At 40.6% G+C, this 21,720-nt stretch overlaps 1 protein-coding gene and 1 pseudogene across 3 annotated transcripts in view; both read left to right on the forward strand.

Annotated features, from left to right (window-relative positions):
* Nucleotides 1-6,701: 6,701 nt before the first annotated feature.
* Nucleotides 6,702-7,776, forward strand: LOC117238738 (annotated as a pseudogene).
* Nucleotides 7,777-14,270: 6,494 nt separating this feature from the next.
* LOC117238758 (putative transcription factor SOX-15) overlaps nt 14,271-21,720 on the forward strand; it is an 81,988-nt gene continuing 74,538 nt past the window's right edge. For all 3 annotated transcript variants that reach the window (XR_004494259.1, XM_033503927.1, XM_033503928.1), the window contains exon 1: nt 14,271-15,378. The gene's annotated coding sequence lies outside the window, so the exon portion shown is untranslated. The remainder of the gene's footprint in view (nt 15,379-21,720) is intronic.

Raw genomic sequence — 21,720 nt, forward strand, 5'->3', positions numbered from 1 at the left:
TTTCCTAGCGAGGAGGGCACACGGCCGCCGTGCCGCCGTGAAACCATCGCGGAGGGACCCCACTCGACATCGCGATCGTAACGACGATCGTAACGACGACGGTACCTAAGGAACGAAGAAAAAAAAAAGGCAACGTATGGAGGAGAAAAGTATTTAGATATACCGTGTCAGTGCTGATGAAAATGACATTCCAATGGTTTGGGAAATATTTTCCAGAAATAATGAGTTACGTGTGACGAATTGAAGAAGTTGCAGGATAGTGGAGGAAGTATAAGGAGGATAATTAAGAGTATAGGCGAGGAAGAGAATATACAAGGAAGAAAGGGCAATGGTAAGGGTGTTGAAGTAATGGGTTGGAATAACGTGCAATGGTTTTAAATCAAACATCGTTAGTTTAGAATTTGAAATGCGTACAGTCCTGTTCGTAAGTTAGTAGATTCTTGCTAATTTTGAAGGTAACGTTTACAGAAACGTTCATAGGATCTTTAGAATATAGGATTGCAGATATTTCGTTTGTAATATGTAAGATTTGAATGTTAACTTCATTTTGTAATCGAAGGTAGCATTTGCTTTTTTTTATCCTAAGTGTACCAGGTGTCTGAAGATTTACAAACGATAATGTACTTATATCATGCATGGCAATATAATTAAGAGACTGCGGATGTTTGTGCAATTTCTATTTTTATTACGTTTGGCAGATATTATAACAAGCACTGTAGTTTGAATATTTTTTCATTTTATGCGTACTGTGCGTCCTTGCATCTATAAATTTCTCACAAAGTCCCTAAGCGTAAAAATCCGCAGTTTGATAGACAGAATTGATTACTTCCAATGCTTCTTTAATTTTATATAATTCGTTTCATGGCTGAATTTCAAGTATCCATAGTACAGGTAGCATTTTGGGAATTTTATGGGTGGGAACGTTGGAGGATGAAGTTTATTTAGCACCAATTGTTGCCACAGAAATTTCTGCTGTAGAGTTAACGGTAATGCGAACTCCAAAATACTGCTAATTAGATTATATCCTTGTTTTACGTCTTCCTAATAAATTATGATCATCCCAGATAGGCAATGACAATGGAATTTAATTCGTTGCAATTCTCCTAGCTTTTTAGGTTGTTCAATGAGCATTTCACATGGTAAACGATTGTTTCAAAATTTCGCAATCCTATAAAAGTATAAAAGTATCTCGAATTCGGGGCCTACGCAATAACACGTTAAATTCATGTCAAAATTCTTCTTCCAGGTATGAGCAGAGATCGGAGCAAAAGGGACCAACAATAGCAGCATCGACAGCTCGACGAACAATAACGAACGACGATGATAATGGTACCGAAAACAATCGAAGAATCATAACGAAGAAATAAAGAGATCGATGAAAGTTCCGATAAAGAACGAAGAATACGGTCGGCGAGGATGCCAGGGCGACACCATGACGACGAAACTAATTGTAACGAGCGAACAAGGCGAGTGATTGAAACGGCGATGATGAAAGTTCGAAGAGGGCGAAGACCTGGGCGGCTTTCACAAGCAGGCACGTAAATAATTCAGCTGGAAAATCCAGCTTTAACGTTCCCGCGGCCGGAAGAGGCTCGCTAAGGTGTTCCACGCGCGTCGGGAAGAAAAAGGAATTCGCGGAAAGAACCGTCGCCCGCTGACTCTACTCGGCCATTCGTTACATCGCCTGTGACGTTTTAAGAAACCTTCGCCGTTGCAGATTCTAATTCGTCGCGTTTCACCTCGGGGAGAGGTTGCGTTACGGTTTGAAGGTGCGTACGCCGGAGGAAGTAGGGCGTAAAATACCATGAACTTTGAACCGTGCGTTTTAGAGGGGAAATGGAGTGAAGAAAACTGCGTGGAAACATTAAATACGACTGTTTGTGACGAAGAAATAAGTAACTTGGTAAATAATGGGACGATATAATTGATGGAAAATTGAGAAGTCGTTTTAAAATTGTATGGTAATTTTTTAGTGGTATAACGAAACTCACTTTATCCGATTAAGGTAACGTCATGGTAGTATAACGTTGCTAATGATTTTCAGCCTGATTTTTGCTCTGCTGCCAAGTCCGAATTTTTATATCTCAAGCTTGTACACATTTTAGCAAACAAGAAAGAAGTAACAGTAATAGTTAATAAATAATTACCAGTAATAACGAGTACTAACTACGATTAAACTGAAACTTAGCTCGAAGATAATGAAATTATTCCAACGATATATCACGTTATGTTAACGTGAAATAATAAAATATGTAATGTGAATGATCACATCTTTTTCCAAATTATATAGTACAGTGATGTTATCTTTTACAAACTCCTAAATTTCAGTCTAGATATACATTTTAATTTTGATTGAAATTAGGGACTGCACTTCATATTTTGCTATTTCTCTACTTTACAAGAAACGATAAGATGGAAGGTTTATGTTCTTCAGCGTAAAATAACGAAATGAAAGTTAATAAATAAATTTGTATTTCGCAAAGTGGGCCATAAATGTTCCATCGAGTCATGATTTTCTTGACGGCGTCGATTGTGGACAATCTGGCGAAGTCATTTAGCGATGCGAAATGTTGCGTCATCGGTTAAACTGATTCGAGAGATATATATCGGTGGCTATGGTTTGTAACTCGTCACGCTTATAGCTCCGTTCTTATTCTGTTAACATAATTCTTACGTGCGAACGAAATTACTTTATCTTTGATAAAAAACATTTAAGTATGAGAATTCAATAATATAGATATAGAGGAAGATAGAACGACAAGAAGCGGTTTTCCATTTGAGTTCACATACTCCTTGTACTATCAACGACATATTTCTATATCCAATAATCCCGCGATCGATGGAACTTTGTCAATCAAAACAATTTTATCAATGTCAGAACTCGACAATTTTTATCACATCTTATTAATATTTATTTATCAACAATTGGTGTTGAAACAGATTCAACGAGTTGAAACAGAGCAGTTCATTAATTGAACGAAAAATAAGAAATTACAGTTCGCTTCCTACTACATTAGCCTCGCAAATCCATGAACTGAGAAATTTGGCATGTGTATGTATTCCGAATTTTGTCATCTAACTTCAGAATTCGAGTATTAGAATTTATATCTATTTCATGTACATTTAATCATCACTGATCGATATTAAACAAATCGAATAACTCAACGAGAAATAAAAAATCTCCATCATCATAATTCACGAACGAAAAGCAAAATTTGTCACGTTATCGATGCTATGACGTTCAGAGAAATTTGGTGTCTGACCAGTGATGGATCGCATCACTAGTTGCGCGTGAGTCGTCAATTATTTAGACGAAAAGTATGCACGAACTATAAACGACTGTTCCCTTCGATTATCCTAAGAATTATTCAAAAAACATGTAAGAAGATCGTGTCCCCGGTTCATCGAGTAGATTCGATCGAAGACACTCGCTACGCGGAAACGAGCCTTCGTCAGATCGATTCGATCGGCACTTCCTCGAGTATTTCAGATCAGGAAGCGGAGGGCGAACTTTAAAGAACATGCAAGGCGAACAGAAGAAAGGAGATGATATCGTGGCGCGCGGAAATGTTATGGCGTGCAAGGAACACGCAAAGAAGGTGTAAATGACCACGGCGGGCGGACGCAGGAGCTGGAAGAAAAGCAACGATACGGTGTTCTGCGTTGCCAAGACGATCCTCTTTTTACGGCTGAATGCGTGCTGACGTAATTCTACTTTCTCTGTGAGAACGAATTTCACGAACCAGACCTCTCCCCTGGGGTCTCGAACGAAGAATAATGCCAGCCGTACGTTTCTATCGTTTTTTCTCTTGGAAACTTATTCGATGGACGTATTTGTACAAGTCTGCCTGTTTCAGCAAAAAAGATTGTATAATACACTGTCGTGTTTGTTCGCCAAATTAGCACGGTGAAGCTAGAGTTCCGTATTTTTCTATGTTGATCATACGTAGAATACGGCTGTCTATGCAAATCTATATTTTCCTGAATATAGCTGAATATAACTGAAGAGATAGATCGTATGCAGAGATTTGGTCTATATGCTAAATACGACAATGGCTACCACTATTTTGATTTTCTATATCGTTTTGTCTGTTACGTGTATTTTGTGCGTTTTTTGTATTTCTAAATTTGCCATAAATGCATAAACATGCGCAGTTTACTTCTGTGTATGTACGTTACGGCGTGATTTCTGTGCAGCTTGGAAAATAAAGGAAGGTGGTAAAAATTGCCCGATTTTGGATCTTACTGCTGACGAAAAATTTTAACAGGGTACGCCTTTTTACCGCTTCTTCTTGAAGAAGTCGCCTACGATATAAAGATTTCATACGAAGAATTATTCAGGACGTTCGGTTCCATAGAACCGCATACTCGTATAAAAGACTCCAATGTAATACTTCAGTACATTCACTGAAATTTAGACAAGAAGAGATCGAATAGATCTTATAGAAGGATCAAGGAAACGAGTGACAATATACTGACTTCATCTTCCATTCTACGATATTCGACCGATACTATATATGTAACGTTATACTTTTTGAATTTCTAAACGATGCTTTATTAAGCTTCTTTCTTACACTTGAACCATACTCCTGACTACGAACGCAACTCACGGTGCAAAAGAGTTAGAATTACTATCTATGTTGCGAATATTACCTAAACATGGATATACTGTGTTTTGTACCTTTCGTCCACTGTACATTGAAATTGCTACGCTACGCTGTCTAAGTATATTTCATATAAATTAGCCGATCAATACATTCTTCGTTCAAACCTGTGAACCTGTACCTAAGCAACGTTCAGCAATAAGTTCCACTAGTTCGAGGAACCTCTGGCTGTATCAGACACTGAACCAGCGAGAAACAGAAGCATGAACGGTACCAGTGATTGTCATTCGACGCGTAGACATATTAGGGAAATGAATCACTTGACTCTGTAAGCCTTATCAACATCGGTTTCGTGCGAAGAATACTGGTCGACTCCTTTTTACAGTTCGTTTGATTATCCTCCGATCGTGAATCTATTACGTTGGAATACAATGCCAGCGTAGGTACTAGACACACCGCGTTAACGGACAATGTCGGAATACGTTGTCTTGGGCGACGCTCATAGAAAAATTCGCGCGAGGCGATCATTTCAACGAAGCGAGCATGCATCGCGCCGGTTTTCCAGACCGTGGCGTTCCTTGACATTTTATCACGTAACTAAGGTCGATTGGTAGAGACGATTCCTGTCTGCTCGTAGCGACGTGCAACATCATTAAAAGCGCTTTGATTGTTCTTGGATAGAATTAAATATATCAACACTACGCGGTAGGTCTTGAACATACTGTAGGTATAACGTCTGAAACTTAGAACAGGTGCAACGCGTTTGAATTTCTAATTTACGATCTTTTTTCATTTAACAAAGTGAGATATTACGAATACAATTTTATTTAGTATTTAGAATTATTCAAAGAAATACTTTGCATTTAATTGATATAGTACATAATTAATTTGATTTGAATTACAGGAAGTAGATGGAATACGCAGTTTGTGTAACTGGATATGTATCTAACTTACAATCCTCCAGAAGAGTTTTTATACGCTATATAAAGAGACCATTTTCACTGAAGTAAAGCATATTGTATAACGACCGTAGCAGTATATTTATTTCCTAACAAAGTATAAAGCGATAATGGAATAATATTAGCTTTATCGAACAAAATTGTCGAAAGTCGGATCGTTTCGACGAGTCGGTAGATAAATGTCGAACGCAAGGAAACGATTGGTCAGAACGTTGATTTTACGACGTTCTCTGTTTTAATTTCAATATCAAGTGCATTTAAATGCAGTGGAGGTCTATTGGAACACCTGAAACCGTTTCCAAGATCGTTGTTCCATGCTTCGGAATCGCGGAATAATCCGCTACTGTTCGAGTCCCGTTGTTGCCGGACTATCGGAACCTCACTCACCATTGTCTTGGATAAGGCTTCTAAAAAAATTCGCACTGACGTCTTCATCGAAACCGCCTTGAACTTCGCTAGACTCGAATCTCTCAGTGTTTCATAGTCTTACGTCAACCGAATGACAAATTTCTACGACGTTTCATCCTTTTAAGGTTTCGTTCTTCCAACGAAACTATAGAATTTCAAACTTTTGTATTTTAGTAACACTAAAGTAATTATTAATAATTGTGGGAAGATGTAAAAAAAACACCTTCAAGTATAATATAAATTAAAGAGAATATAAAGGAAATAGGAAGCGATTTTTAACACTACATAGATTAATTGGCTGTCTAAGGAAGGAACTTTCTACTTTTCAATATAGGCAGTACGTAGCTATTAATCAGGATAGGTGAAGCATATTCGCAACGTGATACAACTATAATCGATAAAAGATTAAACCAAACACTAAAGTTTCGTTATAGGAAAAATCCACTTTCGAAATCGTTCCTAAATATTCAGGAATTTTATACAAATTTTATACGATTACCTAGTATCAGATTTTATCAACCACTTCTAATCCGTTTTCGTACTATTAGACGACTATTTCGAAGGTCAAACGTCATACGATTCTTAATTCGCAGAAAATACTAACTTCCAGCAAACTGCGACTTAAAACTTTGCGTACGTAAGTAAACAATCGGTACCAGGCGGCGAACGAGCGAATAGTAGGCAGAAGTCTCTAGACATTTTGTCGTGTGGCGGACGTAGCGATTAGAAAATGTCGTCTCGCGTCGGGAAGACGAGCGAGCGTGGCAAACGGCGGCCGTCCGTTCCTTGAAAGCAGAAGGTACATAGTTGCGGACGGTGCAATCGGCCGTGCCGGTGGCGTTTCTAACAAATTAACGGCCGATATCTCGTCGTTGCCCTGCTCCTACCTTCTGGCTCCACCTCCCGGGTGTACCGGCTGGTTCGGTGGAGCCGGTCGGATCCAGCCGGCGCGCGGAGAGAGATCATTTTTGCCACGTATTTGCAAACTGAATAATAAATACGCAGATATACGCGAAGAGGCCGCGTTCCGCCTTCACGCAGCTCGCGCTACGCGCGGATTGGTCGCACCGGCCGCCGAGGGGACGGCGATATTCATTCGCCGTCTCTCCGGCTCTCGTGGACCTACTTTGTACACGCACACGTGCACGATACCATGTTGCACGTGCACGCGAACGTTCACGCTTAAGAGGGGAGGCAGCGTGTGCGCGAGAATGCACGCCACTCGCTGTACCATATCCCTCTCTCGCCGGCTTGACGCTCCTCTCGCTACTCTCTCTCGCTGCCTCTCCCGCTCCCCCATCACCAATCTTTCTTTCTCTAACGAAACGAAACGAGCTTCCATCTTTTTTCCACGCGTTTTTCCCTCGGCCTCTCGCATCCCTCCCATCCTTTTAATCCGCTTCACCTTCTATACCCTATTTCATGCTCACCGTGTTCCCCTCTTTCTTTCTCTTTCTCCTCTTTTTCTTTCTTTTTTCATCCTTCCTTGCTCTTTGCAGTTTTACCAATGGATCCAGCAGTTCTATCGTAGAGATTTTCAACCTTTCCTCGCGCACCTTATATCCTTTGCCGTCTCCTCTTTCTCCACCTCTTCCTTCTCCACCTCCGCCGTCTCCTCCGCCGTCCTTGTTCGCGTTTCTCTGTCCGCCTCGCGCCGCACCGGCCGATCGCACACCCGCGCACACACGTCAGTGTACGCTTACGCACACCTCCAGAGATGCTTAGCCCGTGCATCACCGGCCGGATCGGCTCTCTTGTCCTTGCCGGTTGCGCCGCGTACACGCCGGCTACCGTGGCTTTCCTAAATCCCCTCGACATCACCCCGATTACGCAGAAGTGGAAACGCCGGCGAGTCACCCGGCCGGCCAACCAGCCACTCTTGAAATTGTTTGTGAGAGATACCCGTTGGTTGGACAGAGAGAAACGGGGAGACATCAATGCTGCTCGAGAAATAGAGGCGATAATGTTGAATGTAAATGTTACCACGCCGGCAGTCGAGCATTTGCTTTGAATCGAGTGAATGAAACTGCGTTCGATATTGAAAGTTCAGGCTTTTGTTCGAAGAATGAGCTTTATGGAGGGATTCAGATATATGGATTGAATCTCTCTATTGATTAAAGAATCGTTTTATTTTGAATCGGTTTGAAACTCTGCTAGAGGACGCACTTAAGCGTTTCCATGTTTCTGGTAGTTTGATCCTTTACGACGAGACCGTGAATTTCTACGCATTTATGGGAAATTTAGAGTCACAAAAATATAGAAAATCCACGTGATATGAAAAAGTATCTAACATATCCAAAGTAAGCTAGAAGTCATAATATTTAGTGGGTGAGACAAGTCTATATATCGGTTCCATTTCTTTATTTGTGTTTATAGAAATATCAATTTGCATAAATACCTGCAGTCTTCTTATAATATTCGAGGAGTTAGTTAGGAAATGATGTGTTTGTATATATCGTGTCCATGAAACAGTTTTACTTATGTTGTGTTCAACTTGAGAATATTCTAAGTTAATAAATTAGATTCGCCTATTTGTGGAAAATAATTGGTCGAACAAAGTGACTTTCTGGATTCTAAACTCGTAAATAGGAGACATAATTAGCTAGTAATGAATAGTTGAAATTAATGACGTAGAATTTACAGGCTTTCAGTGAGTCATCAATAATATCCTTTAATTACTCTCATCTGCATGATCAATTATACGAATCATACTGAACAATTTCCTCTTACCGCCGGTATCAACAAAATGAAATTATATTTCCATCCAATAGGAAAAACCAGATTCCTTAGTAACGATAAATACCTCTTAAGATTTTAAACCACGACTAGATGACATGTTTGTAATCTTTGGATGTCGATGGTGTTTTTAATAATCTGTTGTATTTTCTTCCGACGTATCATTCCACGACGTATCTTCAACGTGAACATTCCATTTCATTTCTTCAAGACAGTTCCTCCGCATTACGCAAGATTCTAATTCCTGTACACCGAACAATCGTCATTTTCACGAAGACTCATAGGCGATACATAGGCGAGTTTCATCCACGCGTTGATAATTTCGCCTTGAGGCATTATCGTCGGTACTTGGAGAGAATGAAGAAGAAACGGAATTGACTTGTCATTTCTCGTGTAATAAATCACTGGCTCGCGGTATGTTAATTTTCATCGATAAGAATTTTCTCCGCGCGGCCGACGTGAGTAATCGTTTTTTCCAGGATGCTCATTTTCGCGGGATCTGCGCTGGTAGCGGGCCTACTGTCGCTTCATTTTTATCACGGTCCGCCTGTGCTATATAAATATTTATATCCATAGACAGGCATTACCCGCTTCCTAACGCATTAACGAGCACAATGCACTTATACCGCGTGTTTCGTGGCCGCGTACAAGCAGGTGAACGAAGGCCGGCGGAGCGTGCTGTTTTTCTTGGTTCACTTTACGGTTCTTTGAATGTCGTTCTTCTTCCGTTTATTGTTGCGTTTCGTCCATACGCGATGACCCGCTTAGCGCGTGGCTTTTTTAATTACTCGACGGGACTCGCGATGCTACGCGCGGATATTACAAACGACAGAGCCGCGTAGATTCCCTTTCACTGGAGTTTACAGTCATCGAAAAGGGATTAAAGATGTTCTATTATTAGACGATCCTGGCTTTGGTTCGGCCATGTCTATTGTTACTCCATTGAACGGAGAATTTTATTCTCAGAGGAATTGGTAGAAAAGGAACTTGAAAAATTGTGCGAATAGTTGTTGGATAAAGAAATTGTTTAGATTTGTCAGATCGGGAGTGTAGTTTATCCTGACGTGGATTTGTTTGTTAGTATTAATATATACGCAATAAATTACATAGATACGTGTTTTCTTGGAATATGTTTTCTTGGTGCTGATGCTTTTTACAGATAAGACAATCAATTTTGATTTACCAGCACGCTACTTACGTTATAATCAAGACCGAGAATCTTGTAAATCAAGGTTTACGTTAATTTAGTCAATTCAAATATATATTCTATTTTACCTTTGTTTTCTTTCGCTTTTATCAGAAATCAGATACTATTCTTATAATCGTGGTTTATTATTGCATAGCGAACTTCCTCAAGAACCTGTCTTGTTTTTAGACCTGGCTGAAATTAATATATGTTCTTCATTTATAACGTTTTAACGTCATTATAATATCTCGAAGGAAGATCTTCGTTTCGACACAGTCGAAGTATTATAAAGTAATACGAAGCAGAATTTTCCAATATTTTCAAGTCATCCAACATAATGCATCCTCTTCACACTTTCTTTATTTTATTTTGTTTCTAATTACGTAACTTTGTTTAACTTTTATCTCAATTTCTTTTCATAATATCCAAACTGTTTTCCCTGGCTTGAATAATTTTTAAAGACAATGATTGTATAGCTTTTCTAATTATTTTCCGTACGTCCGTGTTACAAATGTACTTTATCTTCAGAATACTATGAATTTATTTAGTCCAGACTGATCTCACGATATCCGTCCGGAATGAATTAAAAGGTCTTAAAGAAGCTGGCCTTGAGGTGAATACGGCGATACGGCATTATGGACGACGATTTTTCATTTCTGACAACATTATCGATCCAGCAGTTACATCGTAAACGATACACATAGACAGGAACTGAATCGCGACGAACTCGTGTAGACAATCGTTCCGTGTCTCTGACTTTTCGGCTTAATGTAGAATCTTTTAAATATTCAGTTTATACGCTCGGTTTTACGTTCACTACTCCGTATCACGCTAGACGAGCACATACGTGCATTCATTCCATATGCATAAGAAAACAGTTACGCGGTTTCGGATCGACAATCTCGTCGAAGAGATTCTCTCTCGATGTTACCTTTGATATACCTACCTGGCTGATTATTTCTGATTCGTTTAGAATCGAATTAGATTCGAAACTAGACGAATTCCTCCTTATTTGCCTCATTATATCATGTACAGTGGCTATATAAAATATTTCCTTATTTTTTATATAATTGTCCATTTATCAGATTCTGCATCTTATTTTCACAGTGTTACATTTGTGTAATCACATAAAAGTACCTCTAAGTGATACGAAATGTAACATACTTGGGCTTTATTAATTAGTACTTAAATGTTATTATAAATAAAATAGTATGCAAATAAATTCCGTGGCCTTGTAGGTACTTACTTGAAGCTTTATAAGTTTATTCAGTAGTACCTTGTTAAAAACTTCTGATGAAAAATGTGGATTCTTTAGTTCTCAGATTTAAGAAAGAGTTAGAATAAAAACCGCCAAGCAGAAAATCTAGACAGATATTCCTTTTACTAAGAACTGGTTCGACGATCTACTCAATCTGCGATCACGTTAAAGGTTTAAACATTCGTCACTTGTACGGTGATTTAATTGACTTATAATTCGCCAATGCTGTCGTCGCGTTTCATGTTTCCCGATAATTAACGCGCTCGACCAGTCCGTCCTTACTTTCGTGGAATACGGTTCCCTGTAACGAAGCGTTCAGCGTTAACGAAGCGTTAAAGCGAGCCAGCTGCGTTGTGTTAACGTAACGAAGAAACGGGAGGAATACAAAGCGTGTAATTACTAGGTGATCGTCCCTAATAACGGAATAACGTGTACGATCGTTCGCTCGACTTACGACTCGATCTATTAATGGGTTGTCAAATATTCCGAATCACTTCGCGTAGAATTCGATATCCTAAAACTCCCGAAAGTCTTGGAAACCTGAAAATCTTGTAACTCTTACAAGTCCTGTAAATCTCGGAGGTCTTGTTTGTTTTGATAATATTTCTCGGAAGCTTGGTGTGTAGCTTGGCGTGTAGTCAATATTTTACAAACATATTGAATGCTTTAATTGAAACAGTATCGTCGATACACGATATTAAAGATATCGAAAATACATTTACACGAACAACTTCCAAGTCTTCCAAGAATTCCAAGGCTTTCCGGAGTTTTAGGTTATCGAAACCTACCAAATTTTGACAGTCTCGCAAAATATCGAATCGTTTCGATACTAAGATTCGAATGCTCAATGCCCATCCCTAACTCGATTCATCGAATAGTCGATTTCGCTAGGAAGATGGAAGTCAACGATTTGTTCATCGATCGAGGAAATCATAATTCTCGTTTCTCGTTGTCGCGTCGTTCGTCTTTCGTCGTTTGTCGTTCTTTTCTGTGATATTGGAGAGACGCTGGCAGCTCGTATATCCCCATCGTCCGTGCAGCGCCTATAATCTCTGCCGTGGCATGGGGAATTTTTTATTTCGCGCGCTTGTGATGACACCCACGTGGTCTCCTAGAGTCGCTCTTCGCACGATTCGCATAAAAGCCACCACCAATCTATATGGACGCAACCTTTCTCTTCTCGTGTGTGTTAATCAATCTGCTTCCTACGCTTTCAATTATGTAACACGGCATTACTCGGTGCTCGAGGAAATTCAAAAAGGACAATCTCGAGGCTGGGGCGTGCGCTCGAACCTCCTAACCTCTCCCTCGACCGAAGCTCCATGACTCTCGTTAACGTTCAGAACCTAATGGTTAAGTAACGCGGTCTCGTTGCTGGAAAATACCGTATTATTGGCGGATATTTCGATGATACGACAAGAATCGGGAGTGACTTCGATTGATCGGAATCGATTTTCGTGGTATTCTTTCTAACGACAATTCGGTCGAGGGAATTACCGAGAATGACGTCACGGTATTTGAGAACACCTGATGATTAATATCGCAATAATAGTCGTGTTAAGAAAGGCAAATAAAGAAGATGGGGATTTACTAATAGAACGTATAAATTTTTGACGATTCTGTGAGATCTGTGTGGTTATGCAGTGCGTTGATCGAACGATCGAATGTGTGGATCAAATGTACTTTTGCACGATTGTGTGAATAGAAGAAGAAATGGATCGTGATTATTCGGATTATTAAATGGATGCGAAAAATTTTACTTTTAAATCATTGTCTGAGATTGGTGCCACTTCTTTTTACATGCAAAATGTGACGCATTTTGTTTGTTAGAAAGTTCGTGATAGCAACATGAAAGAAAGAAAGTGGTCAGACTATAAAATATGCTGCAATGTGTATCGAACAGATTTCGTCGATTTCGGCTCTATACATAGTAACTGGGAGCCTTTCCATTATATGCATTTTATCCTGTAAGTATGCAGATGAGTTTGAATTTTTTCCATTTTGACAATTGATATCTTTGTTCTGTATTTGACAAATTTGCGATACGTTTAACAAGTATGAACATCATGTGAGATGAATCAATTTCAAAATTCGTTATTCATTCATTTTAATGATTTGTAATTATTTGGAGCGCCGTTTTAAATAATAAGTCGAAGCAAAAATGATAAAAATACGAGTAATATATTCTTTACTTTATATATTTTTTCAAGCAGTCTACAAAACATTCTTACATTTGTTTTAAAAATGTTCATTTATGTTGTTGTCAAATTTCAAAATCCGTCCATATCCGATTTAATAAGTTAAAATTAATTTCATACTAACGTAAAGTAGTTCTACAAGTAACGATGGTTCTCTACCGGAAACTAGAGCTGAAAATATAAATATAATGTATATAAATAATATAAACAATAATTACATAAATAATTCAAACCAGCATTGACGACTGTTTTTTTACAAAACAAATTCTAACAAGTCACGTTGAATATCGATGCATTTCGAGCTTTGATATACACAAACGTACCACGCTAACTATCTTCTTTTCAAACATTACATAAATTTAAAATCGTTATTTCCAGAGCTCCAATATTTCTAACGAACCCCTAATTATTCAAGATGCACGCTCGAAAAACTTCAAAATTATCGGATAATCGTTAAATCGAACCCGAGGAATCGTAAGCGCCGTAGTCTGCGCGCGAAACCGCGCTTCCTCGGCAGTCGAGCGATGGCGCAGAGATGCCGCCTATGCACGGGCGTATCCACGAGGCCGCGTTCTCGCGAGGGGGAGACCGGACGGAGCGAAACAGCCTGCGAGAAGGCCGCGGCGAGAAGCGAGAGAACGGCGAATGTATCGACAAAGCCCGACCATAGAACCTAGACCGACGTGTCCTGAAGAAAAGAAAGAGAAAGAGCCTGGCGTAGTAAGAAGGGGCCGCGCGAGATGCGATAAAGAGCGCGGGGTATCCTTCGCGGTCGGTACGTCCGTGCACACGTATACCTGTGCGACGTCGGTGTAGATCAGGTCGCGAATCCACGGCGCGGTCGCGCCAGAAAACGTAGAAAGCCGGGGCGCCGCCACTGGGCTGAGTGTGGCCGCGGCGGTGGTTCTCGGCCCGGGCCGAGTCGAGTCGAGCGGAGTCGAGGGGAGTCGAGCGGAGTCGAGTCGAGTCGAGTCGAGTCGCAAGTCACCTCCGCTCACCTCACGGCGTGCTCGACTTCAGTCCGCGCTCGAGTCGTGCACCACGGAACACGCGAGAGTCAGCCGGGGCCGGCTGCCGCGACCGAGTTGGACGCACGCGCCCGAGCCATCGATAGAGATCAACGATAGACAGGACCGCACGTTTCGACCTGGATCACGTTGTCCGTAGATCGATCGTGAAATTAGAACGGTTAGGAAACTGCAATAGGAAACTTTAATTACATCGGGGTACGCGCTAGATAGATCCAAAGGGACAAAATAGACAAGTTTTTCGTCGAGTTTCGTCAGGATTCTCTATGGAGGTATTGGAGGCGGGAGTGGTGGCGTGAATCTCGTGACAACCGGCTAAATCGACGCACAACGCGCTCGAAATCACTAACGCCGTTGTATTATGTCACACTCCCACACGAGCGACGGCCGCCGCTGCCGGTGCGACGGTGAACCGAGCCAACGTCGTCGTCGTTTGACATTTCCACGAGCGTGGAGAGGTTAACGCGAACCCGGGTGTTCGTGGCACCGTTCATACCGCTATTTTGTGCACGCATCGAGCCAGTGTTATGCTACGTCGCGATCATATCGTCATCTTTGTCATCGTCGTCGTCGTCATTGTCGTCATCGTGATTATGGTCGACGGGTGACAAACCAGCCTCCAACTCGTGATACAGGAGCGTGCAATTCGATGAGAAGATTCTCGTATCGTCGTATCTCAGTGACTTCTCTGGTGACTTATTGCTTGCGAGTAGAAGAACGTCCTGGTGTTTCGTTTACGCTGCCGTGTACGTGAGTAAATACGTACGAGCGCGTGACACGCGTGGCTGTCGATCGTAAGTACTCACCGATCGCTTCGTGAAATCGTGAAAGAGATCGTCGATGTTGGACACGGTAGCCAGGGGATAAGACTTCGTTGGTGTTCCTTTCGAACCAAGACAGTGGAGTTGTTCGAGGCACCGGTGCGAAATTAGAAGATTCTAACGTAAATCGACGAGGTTAAACAACGTATATCATACAGGGAGCATCGAGGAAACTATAAGGTAACGCATCACGGAGGAATCGAAGTTTGGCGCGCATTTCAGCGACGGGAATTGAACCGACGCGAGAGGACACACGCGATGTATCGACGGTCGAAAGGATGATCGTTGATCGATGAAGGATTATGCCTATCTAAAGCTGGGTGATGGGAACGCGTGATTTCAGCTTTGCGTGCTATTAGGCAAGTTTATGTATTTAACGATAAAACGCACACCGGTGTGTGGTCTCTTTATTGGAAACATAAAGCTGGCGAGCAGCGCGATCTCGCCGGTACGAAATCGCAATTGGAATGACATTGTAATGAAATCACAACGAAATCGCAAAGAAATCGCGTCGTCCATCGGTTATCGCGTCGCACCGGGCCTAAATTTCGAGTTGAAGCCGCGACCCGGTCGTGACTCGGGGCTATGAAATCGGTAATGAGCTGTAAATCTTGGAGGCGAGTTGTGCACGTTAACGTGGCCGCGCGTGTGAGTCACAGACGGCGAGAGCAGCGGGACGATACCGTCGATACATAGGCCAGGATCCGAGTCGAGTATTCTTTTTCCTTACGGTAGGAAATCGAAGGAAAGGATAATAAGCGAGAAATACACTCTCTCTTAGCCGGCGGCCGGTTTCGTCGTTGCGCCGCGCGTGGGTGTACAAGAGGAAGAGAGACGAAGAGAGAGGGACGGGAGGGAGAGGGAAGGAGGCAACGCGCGCGCTTCGAGTCGATTTTTCGAAAATCCACCGTGAAACCTTCGTTAACGGCGATCCAAGAGTCGATAACCGAGTTCGTGCGCCGATCGATCGGCCGATCGATACCCGACCGATTTCGATCAGGGCTTCGTGTGTCGAAAATCGAAACGCGAACGAGCTGTTTGGCAAGGTCTCTTTGCTCGTGTTTAGAAGGTTGTATCCGACTGCTCGTTGTTTTTTTTTTTTTTTTGTTTATTCCATCGCCTTCCTTTTACTCTGCTTTCGTCGACCGATTTTCGTTGCGTAAGCAAGAATCGATTCGAAGCAGCAGGTATTATGAAAATTTTGGTATCGTTTAGTCCCGTGGCTTGAGTTTCTACACACACGGCAAGCATTTCCAGACCAGTTAGATGAATTCGATCTTTCGTTCGCGTGGGTGTTGCTTATTAGAGTTAGGCGGTATACGGGTGTTTTATAACGTGTGAGTTCGATACGAGGGTGAAATTAAAGTAGATAATAACAAGGAAAGCGATTCGTTCGAAGGTTTATCACTTGTATTATAGTCGATCTTTGTTTCAAGTTATCGCCACTTTTTCCGTTTCGATAATTGAGCCGAGAAAAGTAAATGTTGCTGCGGATAATGGCACTCGATTACTTGTCAATATGAACTGGGAGAATATTCGAAATTGTTGAACATATCGAAAGTTTCGTAAGAAGAAATATCTGAGAAACTATTTAAGTATCCTTTTAAAGAACAAATTTCATTAAGTACGATATCGATCTGTGATAAGAAATAATGATAGATAGAATACCTGTAACTCGAGAATAAAGTTGGGGTTAAATCTTTACGCTATCCTTTTTACCTAGTTCCAAGTAGCTCTAACCAATCCCTGAAATTACGTTTACACGTTATGAAACATCACGCGTAGAGTGTTCTACGATCTTCAGAAATATTATCGTGATCTACCAAGGCTAAAAGGTGTGCACACTCCCCGAGTTAGTTATTACTGCTTCATTTTCAGCTTCATGCTGAATCGCGCAATCTCCTCATGCCATCAAAACCTGGCTTTGTGTTTAAATTTTCCAGCGCCAATTTTCAATACATTTTCCATTTTATGCAAACATATTAAAATGTATAACTCTTCGTTGAAACGTTATGTTCTGACAATATAGTCATTGAAATTAAATTAATCAGATTATCAATTAATCATTAATCAATTTAATGAGAACAAATTTAAATTTATACATCAGCATCGAAATATCTCGAAAATATTCCATCCTAAAAGTCCAACAATCGCAATTATATAAAAATTCGAAAAGTTAAATTAATTAAAATAACGCTTGTCTTAATAATTATTTTGGCTTCCACAAAACTCGATCAACTCATCAGCTATTTTTAAAACACTTTTATCTTCGCGCCTAACAGATTTGTCGTCACTTTAAATAAAAAGATATGTCATATTAAAATCCTCTAACCATAAAGCGATATTAAAATTAGAAAATCAGCGAAAACAAGCGTATCACGTTTCTCTCGTGTAATCTTCGACTGTATACCAATAAAAGATGTGTAACTCTTCCTCAAATGTATGCCTATGCAACACCCATTCTAAAATCATCTGCCCAAAATGTGCAACGTCGTGTTTCCCATATATCTATCACGTGCAAAGCGTTAAATACCTCCATTAATGCTGTAATTTCACACTCGATACAACCTGAAATGATAATGAGCTACGATCTCCGTAAATCACAGTTCAACATTCACGTCATTAACCAACAATTGATAAACCACGATAGACAATAGACATTTTCTCGAAGGTGCATCGACTAATCTCCTACGTTCGTTGTCACGATGTAAAATAGACATGAACGATGGCCGCGTTCTTTCGAATTTTACCGGTGCATTATAAATCGAAGCTTGCGCCATCGAGACGTGTCCTCGTCATATGAAATCGAACGACCTCGTCGTCGTTTGACGTCGTAATAGTTTAACCGATAATACGGTGATTCGAGAGGCCAGGTCGGATTCGATAGTCTGATGGAGGAGTTAAACGCTTCTAACTAGCCGCATTGAGCGTGTCCGTCGCACGATTGAGACGTGCACGCTCAACAGCACGATAACGAGACCGTAAATCGTCCCCAATGAGTTGGAAAAACCTGCGATGTTCCACGTCCGTTTTCTCCGAATTTCGTTTTTCTTCGGCTAAAGTTTTGCAGAGTTTGAATTAAACTTCATTTATATAGGGTCATTAAAATGAATAATGTATAATGTTGGCTGTATGATGTATAGTGTTTGAGATATCATATAAATTCTGACGCTATTATGGTATGGAGTGATTTCTGTTTTTAGCACGAACAATTTAGGAAATTTGAAGAATTCGTTTTCCAGGTGAAACAAGTCCGAAAATTTAGTTGATAAATAGTTATAAATCGAAACTGATAATATTTGAGATAGTATATCATCGCTTGGTAAAGATATAGGTATTTTATATAGCAGTTTCGTAGAACTGGATTAGCTAGTTGAATGAGTTTATAGTTTGGTGAAATATGAGGTAGTTTGGTTGTTTGTTGCTCGAGTGTCTCCCACTTTGTCATTCAATATACTCCGAATGTTGAATATACAAATCACACGCTTACGTACGTTGGTCTGACAGATCTTTTTTCATCTAACACTAACTTTCTCATCCAGGTAAATATTTTTAGTTTATCCTTCCAAATTCAGAAATACGGTTACCTATCTTTCCCTTGTCTAAATAACGTCAGTTATCTAACCCTATTAAAAAATGTGACTGGAAAATTATAGTCGTCGTACAAAGCTTTATCACAATACGTATATATCAACTATTTTTATTCTTCTTTGCCCTTGAACAAAGTCTTTCAAACATATCCTCCATGTTTCAACTTCATTTTAGCAAACAAGAGGAATTTGCAACGTTTTTAGAGATTGTTCAACGTAAAATTGTAACGAAAAATACACATCGGTCAGACTATCTTCATATTTGGTTCAAACTGAAGATATTTTTTAATGTTAGAAAAACATACATAACTAGGATTAAAATACCTAAAGCAACGCAGCTAAAGCGTAGTTAAAATTTAGTTTCTTCGAAAAGAAAGAGCGTATCCCGTCTCTACGTTGCTATAATTTTCACCAAACAATCCTGCATAATATTCGCTCAGTCCAGACGAGACTGATATAAAATCAGAATCTAAAGTGTACGCGCATAAACGCGTGTGCCCCACCGTCCACATATTCGTACACACGTATGCGTGCGCGTTGCAAACGAACGAAGGTCTCAATCGTGGCAAGCCATAACGCAATAATAATCATAATGCCAGATCGATACGCGATATTCGTTGCATCGCACGGTGTATGTCATTACAAGGATGGAGGCACGAAAGCACACGGAATGCCGCGGAGTCGCGTAACGATGTCACGCTGAAAAATCCGCTTAAATTATCGGTTTCTTGGCAGGGAGAGCGGCTTGTCCCTTTTTCCTCGCGTGCCAACCTTTTTTTTCCCTCTCCATCTTTCTCTTTCCTCGCCTCTTTCTCTCTTTCCCTCCTTCTTTTCATTCGACGTTTCTACGCGATTTTCATGGCGATATGCATCTCCTGTTGGCCGATCGCGGCGGTGACTCGCGAAGAAAGTAAATAATATGCAAGAGCCGCGTAATGAGCGTACAATTACCGCGCGAGATTGTTCGATATACGGCTTGTAAAATCTGGAAATTGTAAATCAACGTTCCCGAACCAGCAACTTTCTAACCGCGTTTCGCCTCGAGGAGCCCACGAGTTCACCCTCTCGTTTCGTGCACACGGTGGCCGACGTTTTTGGAAATTCCACGTTGATAATTGACGACCACCGATTCGATACAAAGCGGCACACGCGGTGCGTTTCCATCTCAGGATGAAAAGTCGGTTTTCGAAATGGAATGCGCGCGCGTTGCACGTGTGTCGTGGGGGCTTTAATGGCGCACGAAAGGTCTAAGTTCAAGCGTTGCTTCGATTGCCGAGTGAATTCCTGCGGATGACTCTCGAATTACGCTACGACACCGTCGCGTCGCGGAGAATAGGAGGATCGAAAAGTGATCGAGGCGCCGTGTTCTTCGCGCTTCGCGGTGGAAATTTCAATTTTCGTGCTAATGGAACGAGGCACGATTAACCTAGAAAGATCGTGATTTATAACGCGAACGATCGAGCGGCGAACCACGCTGCTGGAAAATTGATTTTATTCAAATTCATCGAATTCATCAACGTCCGTGAAGTTATCCATTTTCGAGATTTATTGGGGATACGTTATTAACGGTTCTTTATTCTATCCCTAAACGTCACCGTTTAATGATCTTCCATGGAAGAAGCGCGTGTACCTGGAAATATTCGACATGTCGTTAATTCCCGGTATCTGTAAAAACTCGGAAACCTTAAGCTCGCGTTTAGATGATACAGAGACGAGCTATGTGGCCATCTTCGGCTTCCCTTTCTAAAGTTTGCAGTGTGACGGGATAAGATCACAGGTTCGCGGGCAACGTGGGTATCTGGTTTCATAGTTTTTAGGTGCTAAATCGTATGCAGGCCCGCGACGGTTAATTGCATCTTAAGAAAAGAGAAACGCAACGTTTTACTGTCGACTCGTTCAGATAACTCGTTGGTAATTTATTGGCGATTGGCTACTTTACGATATATGTATATATATATACTATATATATATATACTACTATATATATAGTATATATACATGTATATATGTGTATATGTACATATATACATATACCGTGGTCACCAGCGTGATTAACACCCAATCGCTTAAGCCACGAAGGAAACGGCGCTTGCCAGCCCAACCCAGTAGTCGACGATTAATTTCTGGAGGAAATTATAAGTTTAAAACGGTCCACGGTCTCTGTGTCGTGCCACTTGCAAGAGGTACCGAAAATTATTGGCGGCCTATTTCCTCGATAATTGGATCGTTCGTCAACCATGGACAATAAGGAAATAAATAATTATTCGAATACAGCGAGAAAGCGTATATTTCACGTGATCTGATCGCGTTTGTCATTGGCAGATTGATCATGAGGCCAGGAGTGGAAGGCTATCGAGCTAAGAACATTTAACGATTTTCTTACGATATACGTTATATTTTTGCTATATATATTTTTCTTACTGTTTATTAATAGGTAAAAGGTATTAAGCTTCTATAAATATAAATTGGCGATTTTACCTTTGAATTTCCTGGAGAAGAATTTTCATTTGTATCGAAGAAATTTTAATTGTTTTGAAAGTTCAGTAGAATAAAAAGAATTAGACTAGGACATAAACGATCTTTTTTAACTGCAGGCTACGAAAATATATTACGAAGATTTAAAAATAAAAACGATTTACGTTATAGAATCATTTAATAGAAATATGTAATATATGTATGTTACTCAATATTTTTAAGACCTATCTATACGCTTTTAACAGCGAGACAAATGAAACCAATCTTGCTGATGGAGTATACAATACGTTATACCAATACATTGTATCAATAATAAGTTTTACAAGTCGATAGCAATTCTTTAAAATATGAATTTATGAAAAGAATTTTGTACGCCACTACGTGTGTGTGTATAGCGAAAGAAAGCCACGGAAGAACGTGATCGCGTAAAATATCGCCACGAAGAAATTGGATCGAT

The sequence above is a fragment of the Bombus vosnesenskii genome, unplaced genomic scaffold, assembly GCF_011952255.1.
Source record: "Bombus vosnesenskii isolate JDL3184/JDL3185 unplaced genomic scaffold, Bvos_JDL3184-5_v1.1 scf7180000013605, whole genome shotgun sequence".
NCBI lineage: Eukaryota > Metazoa > Arthropoda > Insecta > Hymenoptera > Apidae > Bombus > Bombus vosnesenskii.